The sequence below is a fragment of the Neoarius graeffei genome, chromosome 2 (genome assembly GCF_027579695.1).
Source record: "Neoarius graeffei isolate fNeoGra1 chromosome 2, fNeoGra1.pri, whole genome shotgun sequence".
Classification (NCBI taxonomy): domain Eukaryota; kingdom Metazoa; phylum Chordata; class Actinopteri; order Siluriformes; family Ariidae; genus Neoarius; species Neoarius graeffei.
This window is the reverse complement of record NC_083570.1, coordinates 113,129,129-113,144,622: the sequence shown is the minus strand read 5'-3', so window position 1 is coordinate 113,144,622 and position 15,494 is coordinate 113,129,129. Positions and strand designations below refer to the sequence as shown.

Below are 15,494 nucleotides of genomic sequence, written 5' to 3'. Positions count from 1 at the left end.
ATAATGAACTGTAAGAAATACTAAAGTGTATGGAATACTGAATGACAGAGAATATTGAAGTGTATGGAATACCGAAGTATAGAGAATATTGAAGTGTATGGAATACGGAATTATAGAGAATACTGAAGTGTATGGAATAATGAAGTGTACAGAATACTGAAGTGTATGGAATACTGTAGCATAGGGAACATTGAGATGTATGGAACACTGACATGCACATAATACCGTAAAGTCGGGAATAAACATAGGGCATGTTTTTTTTTGGAAACTGTTCACTACTCTGTAATATTTTTGCTTTTAATCTATGCATTTTAACATTAGAGCAGTTCTGGAAGAAAAGTAGAGGTTGTTAAAATTATTCTTTCTGATCTTTTCCTGAGGTGATACCTCAATTCTGAGTTTCACTAAACCCAAACACACTCTGCTCTTATACTGTCTTTAATACTGTCTTAACACTGTCTGTGACTGTAGGGCTTTCATTTCCCCAACATATAGCTCACCTCTGCCTGTATTTCTTTGTCCTTCTTGTGAAATAATGTAACTACATAACAAGTCGAACACGATGCCTGATAGATTGCATAATTCTCGGGGATTGCAACATAAGCGTTAGTGTGATACGGCAATAAATGCTCAGCTGTTGCTTTTTACTCACAAGGTAGAAGATTTAGCCTACAGCCATGTTTAAACTGTCCAAGTCTGAGCTCCCAGAGTCCTTTAGTAGTATGAGTTTTAATATTAAGGTATGAAACAGACGTCCATGCTTGACACCATCGTCCTTTCAGTCTAGTTTTACTCCAGAACTCTAAGCAAGGTTTTATTTCAGGGTCGGGGTCTCTCTCTCTCTCACATAGAAAACATGGCGCCAATCCTGATCCTGTAAAGGTCACTGATGTTTGTGATGATGATATTACCGGGGTGGCGATGATCCAGCCTGGCACATGGCAGCAGTGCAGTGACATTTAGTTCAAGCACTGTTTGCCAAGGAAGCAGCATTTGTCCTGAGAAACCTGGCTTGCTATTTTGTCCTCTGACTGTAAGAGAAGGAGATGGAGAAGATCCAAATGTGCAACCTGATCTTGTGGATGTGTAGTGATTGTAAATAGTTGTAAATGAAGTGGTAATTAAAGCTGAAAACACAAGCCAACCTTAACTACGTTTAACTGTAGATACCAGTACCTGTAGATACGTTTAACTGTAGATACTGTGTATATTTCCTTGAAGCACATTTTTTCAGCTCTTACTGGAAACCATGGTGATCTGCATGGACTCAGATTGTCGATCTATGTAATTGACCCTGACATTTTCTGTCTCTTGTCTAACTCCAACTCTCATTACCCACCTTATCTGTTTCCTAATCACGTCAACTTCCACCACTTCCACTCACATCTGTCCATCTTCATCTCCTCACTGGATATCTTCCAACAAACAAATACTAAGGTTGATTCAGGGCTGAAAACTCGTCCTCCTGTCTGCTATGACATTGCAGTCTGAGATGCGAGCTTTCAATCTACCAAGTGTTAAAATGCCACAGTGAATCTTTATGTATTTGCATGTAAAAGCATTTACTGTTACCTCTGTCAACTCTGTTGGAGGAGATTATGTTTTTGCTTCCTTTTGTTTGTTTGTCTTTTCCCAATGTAACTCAAAAAGTAGTGGACAGATTTTGATAAAATTTGGCAGAAATGTGAGCCATGGGCCAAGGAATAAGTGATTAGATTTTGATGCAAATCTGGACATGTATGCAGATTCAGGATCCAGATATGTATACAGATCCAGGATTTTTATTTTTTTGCCTGTTCCCAATGTAACTCAAAAAGTAGTGAACGGATTTGGATGAAATTTTGAGCAAAGGTGAGCCATGGGCCAAGGAACAATGGATTAGATTTTGATGCAAATCTGGATATGTATGCGTATCCAGGTATGTATGCAAATCCAGGATCTAGATATATATCTGGATTCAGGATTTTTTTTTTTTTTTGCCTGTTCCCAATGTAACTCAAAAAGTAGTGAACGGATTTGGATGAAATTTCGAGGAAAGGTGAGCCATGGGCCAAGGAACAATTAATTAGATGTTGATGCAAATCCAGATGTGTATGTGGATCCAGATATGTAAGTGGATCCAGGGTTTTTTTTTTTGTTGTTGTTGTTTGTTTGTTTGTTTGTTTGTTTTGTCCCCAACATAACTTAAAAACTTTCAAAAGGATTTTTATTAAATTTGGAGGAAAGATGAGCCATGGGCCAAGGAACAATTTAGATTTTGATGCAAATCCGTATATGTATGTACAGTGGTGCTTGAAAGTTTGTGAACCCTTTAGAATTTTCTATATTTCTGCATAAATATGGCCTAAAACATCATCAGATTTTCACACAAGTCCTAAAAGTAGATAAAGAGAACCCAGTTAAACAAATGAGACTAAAATATTATACTTGGTCATTTATTTATTGAGGAAAATGATCCAATATTACATATCTGTGAATGGCAAAAGTATGTGAACCTTTGCTTTCAGTATCTGGTATGACCCCCTTGTGCAGCAATAACTGCAACTAAACGTTTCTGGTAACTGTTGATCAGTCCTGCAGACCGGCTTGGAGGAATTTTAGCCCATTCCTCCATACAGAACAGCTTCAACTCTGGGATGTTGGTGGGTTTCCTCACATGAACTGCTCGCTTCAGGTCCTTCCACAATATTTTGGCTGAATTAAGGTCAGGACTCTGACTTGGTCATTCCAAAACATTAACTATATTCTTCTTTAACCATTCTTTGGTAGAACAACTTGTGTGCTTAGGGTCGTTGTCTTGCTGCATGACCCACCTTCTCTTGAGATTCAGTTCATGGACAGATGTCCTGACATTTTCCTTTAGAATTTGCTGGTATAATTCAGAATTCATTGTTCCATCAATGATGGCAAGCCGTCCTGGCCCAGATGCAGCAAAACAGGCCCAAACCATGATACTACCACCACTCTGTTTCATAGATGGGATAAGGTTCTTATGCTGGAATGTAGTGTTTTCATTTCTCCAAATATAACGCTTCTCATTTAAACCAAAAAGTTTTATTTTGGTCTCATCTGTCCACAAAACATTTTTCCAATAGCCTTCTGGCTTGTCCACATGACCTTTAGCAAACTGCAGATGAGCAGTAATGTTCTTTTTGGAGAGTAGTGGCTTTCTCCTTGCAACCCTGCCATGCACACCATTGTTGTTCAGTGTTCTCCTGATGGTGGACTCATGAACATTAACATTAGCCAATGTGAGAGAGGCCTTCAGTTGCTTAGAAGTTACCCTGGGGTCCTTTGTGACCTCGCCGACTATTACATGCCTTGCTATTGGAGTGATCTTTGTTGGTCGGCCACTCCTGAGGAGGGTAACAATGGTCTTGAATTTCCTCCATTTGTACACAATCTGTCTGACTGTGGATTGGTGGAGTCCAAACTCTTTAGAGATGGTTTTGTAACCTTTTTCCAGCCTGATGAGCATCAACAACGCTTTTTCTGAGCTCCTCAGAAATCTCCTTTGTTTGTGCCATGATACACTTCCACAAACATGTGTTGTGAAGATCAGACTTTGATAGATCCCTGTTCTTTAAATAAAACAGGGTGTCCACTCACACCTGATTGTCGTCCCATTGATTGAAAACACCTGACTCTAATTTCACCTTCAAATTAACTGCTCATCCTAGAGGTTCACATACTTTTGCCACTCTCATATATGTAATATTGGATCATTTTCCTCAATAAATAAATGACCAAGTATAATATTTTTGTCTCATTTGTTTAACTGGGTTCTCTCTATCTACTTTTAGGACTTGTGTGAAAATCTGATGATGTTTTAGGTCACATTTATGCAGAAATACAGAAAATTCTAAAGGGTTCACAAACTTTCAAGCACCACTGTAAGTATGTAAACATAGTAAACATCTGGTTATTATAATATGTGACTTGGTGGAGGTATGCACTCTACCAAGTGCCCTTCTTGTTATTGTTGCTGGTATGTCATTTACCACAGTGGCTGTGTTTCACTAAATCTTAGCTCCAGTCATAATCCAACACAGAATCATTGATATTATACCAGATAGATAGATAGATAGATAGATAGATAGATAGATAGATAGATAGATAGATAGATAGATTCCTAGTGTTCTTGCATCCTTTTTTTCTTACATTAGTAAAGAATTATGGAAAATATAATTTGACAAAAACTCTATTATGCGTTCATCTATGAAGATGATGGATGCTCTCTGTGGCTTTCCTAAGTGTCAGTGTTGCGTTGCTTGTCCTCATTCCATCCACCACTGTGACAGCTGAGGAATATTACACGTCCAGAAAACCTTGCTTCTACACCTTTGTATTTAATATTCACTCTGGCACTGTCATCATTCATCACAGTGTTCAAATATTCATGAGACGGAGAGTGCCGCGGTGCAGAGGCTGTGGTTTCACGGCCAGCCATGATGAATGGATTAAAGGAAACGTCGATGTCCGTCCCGATGATTCTCAAAGAGCCGTACTGGGCAACACCATGACTCAGTGAATCGAAGCTGAACGTGGGAGCAGAAATGAAAAGCCTGTCTGCTTTTAGCAATAATCAAACTTTTATGAGAGCATTTCTCAAACCTGTATTCAAAAGCATAGAGATATGATGTGATCTTTCTAGTGCTTTTATTCCATGCTGTTTGGTTTAAATGCAGCTTGTGTGAAAAATATGTTTGGTATGAAGGAGTTTAACACAATGTCATTATCTGTATCTGTGGGTTTCTAGAAAGAACTTTCTAAACAAGAAACTTTTTGTTTGTTTGTTTGTTTGTTTGTTTGTTTGTTTGTTTTCCTTTTTTAATTACATCCGAACCCTACCACTATGCCCCTGGAGACATAGTAAAACACTAAACAACAGCAAAAAACATGGCTACTAGGTTTTAACTGACAATTTGCACAACATAACTTATCAAATCTTGAACTTCTACCATTCCTCAACCTCAGCTACATCACTCAAGTTCATATTCTGACTCAACCATATGCCCTGTGGAACCTTCTGGAAAATGTTCTATCTAATATGACTAAGTAACTTTGGGAACTGTTGTTTACAGTTGATAGCAATAGCCAGCTAATAATATTTTTATCAGATTTTATTCAGTTTTTGTGTTTGTGACATTCCAGAAAGATCAGACATGTTCGTGTGGACATATTATCAGAATCTACTATGTAGCTGGGGCCCAGTGCTGCTGCCAGTCAAAACAGGGTCCTTTTACTGCCATTCTATTATATTGCCTGTATGATTTTTGGTAGATATTCATTTAATTTTCTCTACCACTTAACCATTGCGGGTTGCGGGGAAGCTGGAGCCAATCCCAGCTGACATTGGGCGAGAGGTGGGGTATGTCCTGGATGGACCACCAATCTATTGCAGGGCTAACACAGGGAGACAGATGACCATTCCCACTATTATACACACCTATGGGCAAGTTCGAGTAACCAATTGAACTAATCTGCATGTTTTTTGGACTGCGGGAGGAAATCCACACAGACACAAGGAGAAGATGCAAAGTCCACACAGAAAGGCCCACGTCAGCCGTGGGGCTTGAACCAGGAACCTTCTTGCCATGAGGTGACAGCAATAACCACTGCATCACTGTGCCACCCTTTATTACATAGACACAAGCGTTTTACTGGGAAATACGCCACTCATATTTTTAATACGAAATACATCCCGGACCTGAGTGACATATTTTCCAATAACTTCACTCAGATTACGTCACTTCCAATGTTTTCCTACTGACTTGACATGTGTTGTCAAAATGGCAAACTGGTTCAAATTTAAAATTCTTTTGATAAACATAGATAGTTTACATAGATATTTTTGTATTCCAATTATATTTTAGGTACTACGGGCACTGTTTTTGCCATTCAAACTGGTCCTGTTGCAAAAGCATAGTGATGACCACAGCAGCAGTTTTTATATTTTCCTTGTTAAATAAGATTTGGTTCAGGTGATCACCTAATCAGGACCTCATTAAATAAAATGAGATGTGTTTGTGTTGGAATTCCAGCACAGACATTGAAATGAAATGGCTGATTCAACCATTTCAATTTCAAATTCAACACTGAAGAGACTGGTTAAATCTAACAGCTGCTATACATGGAGATGCTGATTTAAGAAAAAAAAAAGATGTGGTCTCTTATTTTTTTCCAGAGCTGTATAAAAAAAAAAATCCCCACTCGCCCCTCCTTCGGGTGGTCTTTTTTCAGTCAAGCTCAGGTCCTCTGCCAGAGGTCTGGGAGTTTGAGGGTCCTGCACAGTATCTTAGCTGTTCCTAAGACTGTGCTTTTCTGGACAGAGATCTCAGATGTTGTTCCTGGGATCTGTTGGAGCCACTCTCCCAGTTTGGGGGTCACTGCACCAAGGGCTCCTAACACCACATGGACCACTGTTGTCTTCATCTTCCACATCTTTTCTAGCTCTTCTTTCATTCCTTGATACTTCTTGAACTTCTCAAGGGTGGCATGGTGGTGTAGTGGTTAGCACTGTCGCCTCACAGCAAGAAGGTTCTGGGTTCAAGCCCAGTGGCTGACAGGGGGCCTTTCTGTGTGGAGTTTGCATATTCTCCCTGTGTCTGTGTGGGTTCCCTCTGGGTGCTCTGGTTTCCCCTACAGTTCAAAGATGTGCAGTTGGTTAACATGAGGTGGCCTTAGACTGAAGTGCCCTTGAGCAAGGTGCCTAACCCCTAACTGCTCCCTGTGTGCTGTAGTATGGCTGCCCACTCTTCTGGGTGTGTGTGCATGTGTTCACTGCTTCAGATGGTTTAAATGCAGAGGATGAATCTCACTGTGCATGTGACAAATAAAGGCTTCTTCCTTTTTGCTGATGTTATTGTCACTTGGTATTGCGATGTCTATCACCACAGCCTTGTTCTCCTGTTTGTCCACCACTACCATGTCTGGTTGGTTAGCCATTACCAGTTTGTCTGTCTGTATCTGGAAGTCCTATAGGATCTTAACTTGGTTATTCTCAACCATCTTCGGAGGTGTATCCCACTTTGGCTTTGGGACTTCCAGTCCATACTCGGCACAGATGTTTCTGTACACTATGCCAGCCACTTGGTTATGGCGTTCCATGTACACTCTTCTTGCTAGCATCTTACACCCTGCTGTTATGTGCTGGATCATCTTGGAGGCATCTTTGCACAGTCTGCACCTGGGGTCCTGCCTCGTGTGGTAGACCCTGGCTTCTACTGATCTTGTGCTTAGGGCCTGTTCCTGTGTAGCGATGATTAGTGCCTCTGTGCTATCTTCCACTCCAGCTTTAACCATCCACTTGTAGGATTTTTCAGTATCAGCAACTTCTTCTCTTTTATCTGCCAGTGGTACATCCCATGCAGTGGTTTGTCTTTCCATGGTGGTTCCTTTTGCACTTCCTTCTCAGGTTTCTGCTGCCTGAGGTATTCACTAAGCACTTCATCATTCGGGGCCATCTCCCTGATGTACTCATGGATCTTTGTTGTTTCATCCTGCATGGTGGCTCTGACACTCACTAGTGCTCAGCCTTCTTCATTCCTCTTCATTCACTTCATCCTGAGCGAACGGCCTCAGGATGATGGACTTGGGGTGAAACCCTCCATGCATTGTCAGGCATTTTCTTGTCCTGATGTCGGTGGCCTCTATCTCCTCCTTCGGCCAGCTAATTATGCCAGCAGGGTATCTGATGACCAGCAGGGCATAGGTCTTGATGACCTGGACTTTGCACTTCCCATTTAGCTGACTTCTCAGGACTTCCCTTACCCTCTGTGGGTATTTGGCTGTTGCTGCTTTCCTAGTGGCCTCTTCATGGTTGCCATTTACCTGCAGGATTCCAAGGTACATATGACATATACAGTGGTGCTTGGAAGTTTGTGAACTCTTTTGAATGTTCTATATTTTTGCATAAATATGACCTAAAACATCATCAGATTTTCACACAAGTCCTAAAAGTAGATAAAGAGAACCCAGTTAAACAAATGAGACAAAAAAATATTATAATTGGTCATTTATTTATTGAGGAAAATGAACCAATATTACATATCAGTGAGTGGCAAAAGTATGTGAACCTCTAGAATTAGCAGTTAAATTGAAGGTGAAATTAGAGTCAGGTGTTTTCAATCAATGGGATGACAATCAGGTGTGAGTGGGCACCTTGTTTTATTTAAAGAACAGGGATCTATCAAAGTCTGATCTTTACAACACATGTTTGTGGAAGTGTATCATGGCATGAACAAAGGAGATTTCTGAGGACCTCAGAAAAAGCGTTGTTGATGCTCATCAGGCTGGAAAAGGTTACAAAACCAGCTCTAAAGAGTTGGGACTCCACCAATCCAAAGTAAGACTGTGTACAAATGGAGGAAATTCAAGACCATTATTACCCTCCCCAGGAGTGGTCGACCAACAAAGATCACTCCAAGAGCAAGGCATGTAATAGTCGGTGAGGTCACAAAGGACCGCAGGGTAACTTTTAAGCAACTGAAGGACTCTCTCATATTGGCTAATGTTAATGTTCATGAGTCCACCATCAGGAGAACACTGAAAAACAATGGTGTGCATGGCAGGGTTGCAAGGAGAAAGCCACTGCTCTCCAAAAAGAACATTGCTGCTCCTCTGCACTTTGGTAAAGATCACACGGACAAGCCAGAAGGCTATTGGAAAAATGTTTTGTGGATGGATGAGACAAAAATAGAACTTTTTGGTTTAAATTAGAAGCGTTATGTTTGGAGAAAGTAAAACACTGCATTCCAGCATAAGAACCTTATCCCATCTATGAAACATGGTGGTAGTAGTATCATGGTTTGGGCCTGTTTTGCTGCATCTGGGCTGGGACAGCTTGCCATCATTGATGGAACAATGAATTTTGAATTATACCAGAGAATTCTAAAGGAAAATGTCAGGACATCTGTCCATGAACTGAATCTCAAGAGAAGGCGGGTCATGCAGCAAGACAACGACACTAAGCACACACAAGTTATTCTACCAAAGAATGGTTAAAGAAGAATAAAGTTAATGTTTTGGAATGGCCAAGTCAAAGTCCTGACCTTAATCCAATCGAAATGTTGTGGAAGGACCTGAAGCGAGCAGTTCATGTGAGGAAACCCACCAACATCCCAGAGTTGAAGCTGTTCTGTCCAGAGGAATGGGCTAAAATTCCTCCAAGCTGGTGTGCAGGACTGATCAACAGTTACCGGAAACGTTTAGTTGCAGTTATTGCTGCACAAGGGGGTCACACCAGATACTGAAAGCAAAGGTTCACATACTTTTGCCACTCACAGATATGTAATATTGGATCATTTTCCTCAATAAATAAATGACCAAGTATAATATTTTTTGTCTCATTTGTTTAACTGGGTTCTCTTTATCTACTTTTAGGACTTCTGTGAAAACCTGATGATGTTTTAGGTCATATTTATGCAGAGATATAGTTCAAGATGGCGCCACGGACGGTTGCCTAGGTACTTTGCTCTCTCGTACTTTCTACGTTTTTGTGTATTTGTTGTGTTTTTTGCACTTCTTCTCTGGTCACATACTCCAGAGAAGAACTCATAAACATTGGAATAACCACTAGTAAAGTTTTTTCATCGGTTTTCATCGATTCGGAAAGTTTTCCAGAGCTACTTGTTGGAGGAGCAGCAGCTCTCTGTGGTCTCCACCGAGGACGCCGGAGACACCGGGGGAAGCAAGCCGGCGTGCTTGTCAGGCTGAGGCAGCGGGGGGTTCGCACTGCGCTCCCATCTATTCACCTGGCTAATGTCCGCTCTCTGGCCAACAAGATGGACGAACTGCTGCTCCTCAACACAATCAACACGGATTTTAACAGATCCGCTGCCTTGTGCTTCACCGAAACCTGGCTCAGTGAGCACATCCCAGACACTTCTCTCCACCTGCCTGGATTTCACCTGCACCGAGTGGACCGTGAAACGGAGCTCACGGGGAAAACAAGGGGAGGCGGAGTCTGCTTTTACATTAATGAAGGTTGGTGTACTGATGTCGCGGTTCTAAACAAATCATGCAGTCCTCATCTGGAGACATTATTCATGAACTGCAAACCATTTTATGCTCCGCGAGAGTTTCTCGTTTATTCTGGTTGGAGTCTACATCCCTCCTCAGGCTTGTGTTACTGAGGTGTTACAACACCTGGCTGACCAGATAAACAATGTGGAGAAAAAACACCTGGACTCTTTGCTCATTGTCTTGGGGGACTTTAACAGAGCAAACCTCAGCCACGAACTGCCAAAATATAAACAGCACATTAAGTGTCCCACCAGGGACACTAACACTCTGGACCATTGTTACACTGTTTTAAAGGACTCATACCACTCTGTCCCCTGTGCAGCCTTGGGACTATCTGATCACTGCATTGTTCATCTTATCCTGACCTACAGGCAGAAGCTGAAATCTGCTAAGCCTGTGGTAAAGATGGTGAGGAGATGGTCCGATGAGGCCAAAGTGGAACTACAAGCCTGCTTTGACTGCACTGATTGGAGTGTTTTTGAGGCTGCAGCTTCAGACCTGCATTAACTGACCGATACCGTGACATCTTACATCAGTTTTTGTGAGGATATGTGTGTGCCCACAAAGCTCTTCCGCACATACAACAACTACAAACCCTGGTTCACTGCAAAACTCAGGCAGCTTCGCCAGACCAAGGAGGAGGCCTACAGAAGTGGGGACAGAGTCCTATACAAACAGGCCAGAAACACACTGATGAAAGAGGTAAAAGCAGATAAGAGGAGCTATGCTGAAAGGATCAAAAACAGCCTTTCAGCCAACAATCCGGCGTCAGTGTGGAGAGGCCTGAAGAACATCACCAACTACAGGAGACCATCCCCCAACACTGCAATGAACCATCAACTGGCTGACGAGTTGAATGTGTTTTACTGCAGATTTGACACATTCACACCTCTCCCCCCCAGACATTAAAGACTCATTCACACCCCCTGCTATTCTGCCTCCTCTCACCTCTGACCCCACACCAGCACTCAAGATCTGTGAAGAGGATGTTTGTCAGCTTTTTCGCAGACAAAAGATCAGGAAGGCACCCGGCCCAGATGGCGTGTCACCCTCCTGTCTGAAGGTCTGTGCTGATCAGCTGGCCCCCATCTTCACCCAGATCTTCAATAGATCCCTGGAGCTGTGTGAAGTCCCCTCATGCTTCAAACACTCCACAATAATCCCAGTTCCCAAGAAAACCACCATCACAGGACTGAATGACTACAGGCCTGTAACCCTCACATCTGTAGTCATGAAGTCCTTTGAGAGACTGGTGTTGTCACACCTGAAGGACATCACAGAGACCCTGCTGGACCCCCTGCAGTTTGCCTACCGGACAAACAGGTCAGCGGATGATGCAATCAATATGGGACTACACTACATCCTGCAACACCTTGACTCTGCAGGGACGTACGCCAGGATCCTGTTCGTGGACTTCAATTTGGCGTTCAACACCAGATATCCTTCACACCAAGCTCACCCAGCTCACTGTGCCCTCCTCCACCTGTCAGTGAATTATAAACTTCCTGACTGACAGGAAGCAGCAGATGAGGCTGGGGAGCATCACATCCAGCACCCGGACTATCAGCACTGGCGCCCCCCAGGGGTGTGTGCTCTCCCCACTGCTCTTCTCCCTTTACACCAACAACTGCACCTCAAGAGACCCATCTGTTAAACTCCTGAAATTTGCAGACGACACAATGGTCACTGGCCTCATCCAAGACGGTGACGAGTCTGCATACAGATGGGAAGTTGAACGGCTGGTCTGTTGGTGCGGTCAGAACAATCTGGAGCTGAACACACTCAAAACTGTGGAGATGACAGTGGACTTTAGGAGGAGCCCCCCCATCCTGCCGCCCATCACCATCACCAACAACATTGTGACTGCTGTTGAAACCTTCAGGTTTCTGGGTTCCACAATCTCCTGGGACCTGAAATGGGAGACCAACACAGTCACCATCATCAAAAAGGCCCAGCAGAGGTTGTACTTTCTGCGCCAGCTCGGGAAGCTCAACCTGTCTAAGGAGCTGCTGACACAATTCTACTCTGCCATCATTCAGTCTGTTCTTTGCTCTTTCATCAATGTTTGGTTTGGATCGGTCACCAAACAGGACTAGAACAGACTGCAATGGACAATAAGGTCTGCAGAGAAAATTATTGGTGTCAGCCTACCCTCCATCCAAGACCTGTACCTGTCCAGAGTCAGGAAACGGGCAGGTAACATCTCTGCAGACCCATCACACCCTGGTCACAAACTGTTTAAACTTCTCCCCTCTGGGAGACGCTACAGAACACTGTACACAAAAACAACCAGACACAAGAACAGTTTTTTCCCTCAGGCTGTCTCGGTGATGAACAGCTAAAACCGGACTCAAATATCAGTAACATCAACTGTGAAATATCTGCACACTCATACCGTCATTCTGTGCACACTGTATATTTATATTTACTAATTCATCCTTGCACTATGCTGTCTATACATATATTTACCCTTCTACATGTACATAGCTTTTTGTTTTTGTCTACACTTTTTATCTGTTTGTACTAAGAGAGCTAAGTGAAATCGGAGTCAAATTCCTCATGTGTGTTCACATAAGGTACCTGGCAAATAAAGTTTATTATTATTATTATTATTATTAAATGTAGACAATTCTAAGGGGTTCACAAACTTTCAAGCGCCACTTTATATATATATATATATATATATAGATTCTGGATGTTCAGGACTGGAGCACTGGTACATAATGGCTAATATGTGACCACAAACAGCACGCAAGCTTTTAAGCCTGAGAAGGTGGTTTTGCATTCACACAACCCTCACAGAGCGAAACCATGCACTGCTTATGGCTTTAAACTGGTGATGTTCTCAACTACAAGTTTTCACATCCCATGTTATGTAAGCAGATACTTTCCTGCGAGACATGCAGTTCTGCCAAATGCTGTAAATGTAAATGAGTATGCAAGAATGTCATAATAAAATTCATCCCGATGCACACACTTTCTCAGGTTGCGTCCTCAATCAATAATGTGCTCTGCGGCTTTGCAACGGCTGATCGATGATGTAATTCTCTTGAGAATGTCTTATACTCCCATAGGCTGTGTCTGTCTGTGTGTGAGAGAGAGAGAGAGAGAGAGAGAGAGACTGTTTTCCCTGACCCTCGAGCATGTTCTCTGTGTATTTTATTAGTTCTATCTGTCACTTCTTCATGGTGCATATTATATCATCAGCTTTACGGATTTCAGCCAGACATTTCGAACACGATGTTCCTCTCAGCTTTATTGTGATATAATTAGGATATAAATGTCAACAAATGTATTGACACCTGTATGACTTAACGTTTGTCTGAATATTAAGATATCAAGAGCTCCTTGTCATGCTATTGTAGGAAAACAAGCAATGATGTGACAAAGCATAGATTACTGTTACCACCCAGATGTTGATTTTGTTTTTATCCTTTTATAGTTGCTTTTAATCTTGTGGAATGTCCACACAAATGGTGTTTTAACTCATTCTTGGGTTCAGGTTTGCTCCAGAGGCTGCAGCTCTGATATCTGATCTTATGGAAGCCTTTCACTTTTGTTCAGATCAACATGTTAATACGGTGAGCTACTTATTTCATTTCTCTTTTTTGCCTAAATAAACCTAATGAACTTTAACAGTCAAGTTTTAAAATTGTTAAATTTTAAACAGACAGCACTTTAAAACAGTAATTCATGCCTTTGTGACCACTCGGCTAGATTACTGCAATGCACTTTATATGGGGGTCAGTGGGTCCTCCATTGCACATCTTCAACGAGTACAAAATGCAGCCGCACGTCTTTTAACTGGCACAAGGAAATTTGAGCACATTTTACCGATTTTAGCTTTGCTCCACTGGCTACCCGTCCATTTTAGAATTATCTCATCTCATCTCATTATCTCTAGCCGCTTTATCCTTCAGTGTCGCAGGCAAGCTGGAGCCTATCCCAGCTGACTACGGGTGAAAGGCGGGGTACACCCTGGACAAGTCGCCAGGTCATCACAGGGCTGACACATAGACACAGACAACCATTCACACTCACATTCACACCTACGGTCAATTTAGAGTCACCAGTTAACCTAACCTGCATGTCTTTGGACTGTGGGGGAAACCGGAGTACCCGGAGGAAACCCACGTGGACACGGGGAGAACATGCAAACTCCACACAGAAAGGCCCTCGCCAGCCCCGGGGCTCGAACCCAGGACCTTCTTGCTGTGAGGCGACAGCGCTAACCACTACACCACCGTGCCGCCCCATTTTAGAATTCATTTTAAAATTCTTTTATTTGTTTTTAAATCTTTAAATGGTCTTGCGCCATCGTACCTCTCTGAGCTGCTATACCCCTATACACCCAGCCGAGCTCTCAGGTCAGCTGACCAGCTGCTCCTGAGAGTTCCCAAGACTAGGCTGAAGCTCAGAGGGGACCGGGCTTTTTCGGTTGCAGCTCCAAAATTATGGAATGCATTGCCGCTGCACATTAGACAGGCCTCCTCATGGTCTAATTTTAAAACTCTTCTTAAAACGCACCTCTTTTCTTTGGCTTTTAACACCATGTAGGTTGTTGATTTTATGTACACAGATATTTTATTTGGAGTGGACAGCCTATTTAAATATTTATTTTTATTTTATGTTCTATGGTGTTATTTTATTGTACAGCACTTATTTTATTGTATAGTTTTATTGTGTTTATTTATTGCACAGCACTTTGGAAACCTTTGTGTTTATTTAAAATTGGATTGGATAAAATCAAAATCATTTTCATTACAGATAATGTTCGTTTCATTCGTTTTGATATCTCGTGAATAACTTTTATTCTCATACAGTGGTGCTTGAAAGTTTGTGAGCCCTTTAGAATTTTCTATATTTCTGCATAAATATGGCCTAAAACATCATCAGATTTTCACACAAGTCCTAAAAGTAGATAAAGAGAACCCAGTCAAACAAATGAGACAAAAATATTATACTTGGTCATTTATTTATTGAGGAAAATGATCAATATTTCATATCTGTGAGTGGCAAAAGTATGTGAACTTCTAGGATTAGCAGTTAATTTGAAGGTGAAATTAGAGTCGGGTGTTTTCAATCAACGGGATGACAATCAGGTGTGAGTGGGAACCCTGTTTTATTTAAAGAACAGGGATCTATCAAAGTCTGATCTTCACAACGTGTGTTTGTGGAAGTGTATCATGGCACAAACAGAGATTTCTGAGGACCTCAGAAAAAGCGTTGTTAATGCTCATCAGGCTGGAAAAGGTTACAAAACCATCTCTAAAGAGTTTGGACTCCACCAATCCACAGTCAGACAGATTGTGTACAAATGGAGGGAATTCAAGACCATTGTTACCCTCCCCAGGAGTGGTCAACCAACACCTTCTAATTAACTGCTAATCCTAGAGATTCACATACTTTTGCCACTCACAGATATGTAATATTGGATCATTTTCCTCAATAAATAAATGACCAAGTAT

General features: G+C 41.9%; 1 protein-coding gene across 3 annotated transcripts in view; it reads right to left on the bottom strand.

Moving 5' to 3' along the window:
- fam135b (family with sequence similarity 135 member B) overlaps positions 1 to 15,494 on the bottom strand; it is a 139,243-nt gene that overhangs the window by 111,279 nt on the left and 12,470 nt on the right. Inside the window, exon 1 of one of the 3 annotated variants that reach the window (XM_060915379.1) lies at positions 653 to 717. The exons of the other annotated variants lie outside the window; for them this stretch is intronic. The gene's annotated coding sequence lies outside the window, so the exon portion shown is untranslated. Of the gene's footprint in view, positions 1 to 652; positions 718 to 15,494 lie in introns of those variants that run through there. 3 annotated transcript variants of the gene reach the window in all.